Source organism: Suncus etruscus, chromosome 13 (genome assembly GCF_024139225.1).
Source record: "Suncus etruscus isolate mSunEtr1 chromosome 13, mSunEtr1.pri.cur, whole genome shotgun sequence".
Taxonomy (NCBI): Eukaryota; Metazoa; Chordata; class Mammalia; order Eulipotyphla; family Soricidae; genus Suncus; species Suncus etruscus.
Genome location: NC_064860.1, coordinates 36577716 through 36581439, shown reverse-complemented (window position 1 = coordinate 36581439; position 3724 = coordinate 36577716). Strand labels below are relative to the sequence as shown.

At 34.9% G+C, this 3724-nt stretch overlaps 1 non-coding gene across 1 annotated transcript; it reads left to right on the top strand.

Moving 5' to 3' along the window:
• The first annotated feature begins 1294 nt into the window (after positions 1 to 1294).
• LOC126026315 (small nucleolar RNA SNORA51) lies at positions 1295 to 1427 on the top strand. The gene has a single exon (XR_007501608.1). It is a non-coding gene; the product is annotated as a small nucleolar RNA SNORA51 (small nucleolar RNA).
• Positions 1428 to 3724: the final 2297 nt, after the last annotated feature.

The window sequence follows — 3724 nt, the reverse complement described above, 5'->3', positions numbered from 1 at the left end:
TAGAGGCCTAATGAGGCTAAGTAATTTGTCTAAGATTACAAGTCCAATAAATAGCAGATACAAAACTTCTATCAGATCACTGAGATTCCCACAAATTCTTCTAATTAGTTCATATGTTTTTTAATGATATTACTTTTTTCAAATAATTTAACTATAAAGCCATGTCCACACACAAAACATTGTTAAAAATGCACTTAGCTCTTTGAGCTAAGTGTCTTCACTCAGCTCTTTTAGTTGAGTCATAGAGATAGTATAATAGTACTATGAGTTTTTAGTTTTTGTTTTGTTTTTGTTTTTGTATTTGGGTCACACCCAGTGACAAGCAGGGGTTACTCCTGGCTATGCTCTCAGAAATTGCTCCTGGCTTGGGGGACCATGGGATGCAGAAGGATCGAACCCAGGTCCGTCTTGGGTCAGTTGCTTGCAAGGCAAATCCTCTCAATTTTTAGATAAGTTAAAGCATTCAACAGGCAACATACTTCAGCATACCTTCTTTAATCCTATCATTGGGGATAAAAGATCTGATTAAGATTCCTCTAGGTGTTTTTTTAGCTACAAAAGTAAAATGGATTCATTTGACATATCCTCTGTAACTTTAGTAAAATTTCATGAATATTAAAGGTGTAGTTAAGAGTAATAAGTGAGAAAGAAATATTAACACAGTCATTTATAATATGTGATTTTTTTCTAAATCACTTGAAAGATTCTGTATGAAGTCATAATGATATGTTCTTTGAGACAAATACCGGTAGCTTGTTTTCTTGATCCTAGGATGCAAATTTAAAATTTTTTACATATTATATCTTTGGAATTAATCGATGCTTTATAATTAATGTGAACATTTAGTGTAGAGTTACCCTTTTAATAGCATCATGAAGCCATTATTAAAAATACAGTGCATCATGGAATCTTAAAATAGAAGAAATAGATATTATTTTTGCTTTGTTTTTCAGCCACAATTGACTGGCTCAAGAATCACTCCTGGCTCTATGCTTATGGATCACTCGTGGTCATGCTTAAGAGACCATATGATATGCCTGGAATGAAATAGGCGGTAGTTATGTTGAAAGCAAGCCTGAAAGCACTTACTCTTAGTCACTCATATTCCTAATGTTTTCAATTCTTTTTGAAAATATTTAGAATAGTCAATATATATTTCCCACTTTAGCTTTATGGATATAGTTAGCTTTGCTCAAAATAGCACTGAAAATCTAATACCAAAGAACACAAAATATCTTTTAAGCATTTTTTTAAAGATATACTTATATGCCTACATATAGAAAAGAAAAGATAAGGCCTCCCAATGCTTACCACAGGCTGTGTTCTTTATACTGGCTGTATCAAAAGAGGAGATACAGTAAATGCACCCCATATACACCTCAACCCAGGCCCTTTGCCTGGTCTGTATTGTGAATTGGGGGACAAAAAAAACCATATACTTATATGCCTACATATTTTATTCTAATACTATCCCTACTTTGAAAATTACTAAGTTTGATTCCAGAACTGGGGGAAAAAAATCCAAGATCAACTTAAAACATCTTGCTGTGTTCTACAAAGTAAATGATCAAAAACTGAGGACTTTTCAAAAAGGCACTAGTTAACCAGTTGTGCTATCAAATCTACTACAATTTGTGCTTCAAAATGGATAATTGCAGTAATTTGTTGTAGCTCATTAAAAATTGGAACCAATAATTATAATATGTAATAAATAAATAAATGATAGCAGAAATAGAAAGCTTATCTAATAATAGAATGATACATCAGAAATAGAGAAAGTTTAAGATAGAGTTTAAGGGCCAGAGTGTTGGTGCAAGCAGTAGGGTGTTTGCTTTGCATGCACTAACCTAAGATGGACAGAAGTTTGATCCCCTGGCATCCCATACATCCTGGCATAGCCAGGAGTAACCCCTGAGCATCACTGAGTGTGCCCCTCAAAAAAAATTGAAATGACTACATTGAACTATATGTAGTAATCAGCAAAGAATCATTATGGATTGTTACAATGACTAGTACAAATTTGATTAGAAATAATATTTTACAAAGCTGCTAAGTTAGATTTTCTTGTTACTACTAAAAGAAAAATGCTACTAGCTTTATAAAGGAAAAGTTGACAACATGGAGACTTTAATCAAGTGATACAAATTTATATTTCTATCAACAAGACAGTCTAACATCATGAGCTTCCTGATGTGTAGATGTGTACTTGGAAGAACACAGTGATTTCTGAATATTCTACTTCCTGAAAATATTTACCTATGTGAAAACATGAGATGATATCATACAAACTTTCATTGGCTCTGTAAACTTCAAAATATTTCGATGTTATTACAGAATGAAATCCAAAAACCAATTTTAAATGAAAGGTAGCCTAGAAAACTTGACATGCATTATTTTGAATTTGATTTTGAATTTGGTTGGGATCCAAGAAGATTGTTATAATGAACTTAATAAAATGAGAGAGAAAAATTGGTTTGGTCTGGCTTGGTTTGGTTTGGTTTGGGGAGATCTAAGGCCACTGGTGTTTCCTGGTCTTACATGTGTCCGAGATTGGAGTCTAGAAAAGCCAAGAAAGGAACCATTAGAGTACAGTTTGAGAGAGGCCCAATGACAACAGTTCAGATTACAAAAGTATATACTACATAGAGAATGGTGTAGGAATAAGGGAAGAGGAAGAATCAAAGTTCACTCTTGACCTTTGGTCAATTCTTAGCTGAAGGCTACAGGGCTTCAATAAACATTAGTTCTGCAACTAGAGTATACATACTGGGAAAATCTTAGATTATTGTGGAGAAGCAAACTCTTCTTAAAATTTTTTATTCTTTAATTTATTTATATGCTCTTTTAATTCTATATTTTTTTCAATAAAATCGTGTTAGTTTTAGGTATAATAACATATATTATCTCCTAGGTCTTCTATACCTCAATTTTCAATTAAAGTTTAGTTTTATTTTTTACAACTCTTTTTTAATGTTGAAGTATTTTATATTATTTTTAAAATCACTCCTGGCTTGGGGGACCATATGGGATGCCAGGGGATCTTTTAACCACTCTTGGTCCTAGGTCAACCACTTGCAAGACAAACACCCTACTGCTGCACCACCGCTCCGGCCCTGTTGCTCGATTTCTTTTTTTTTTTTGGGGGGGGGGGCACACCCGGCAGTGCTCAGGGGTCACTCCTGGCTGTCTGCTCAGAAATAGCTCCTGACAGGCACGGGGGACCATATGGGACACCGGGATTCGAACCAACCACCTTTGTCCTGGATCGGATGTTTGCAAGGCAAACACCGCTGTGCTATCTCTCCAGGCCCTGCTCGATTTCTTAATGAAACCTACTTTTTTAGATGAAGCCCCAGGTTTAGACTTAGGCTCACCGTGGGTTATATTTTTGCACTTTGCTGGTAGACAGAAGTGCATGATCATTAAATCCTAAAGAGGAAGATTCTCTAGGAGACTTGATAGATACCTTTTCATGCATGCAAGATATGCATGCGTAGGCATGCACATACCAGTTCTGAATGTTTAATCAAGCTAATTTTCAAACTAGTATTCAAGGCTTGCAAAAGGGTACTGATTAATATACTAGCTGCCCTCATTAATACAGTGAGGAATTATTGCTTCAACTGCTCTATTCCTGCTTAGAAGCCCAACAGTGTTGTTTTTGCTTTTTCATAGTCATGGACTTAATTGATACTCTATAATCAGGCTGTACCTTATACTAAAT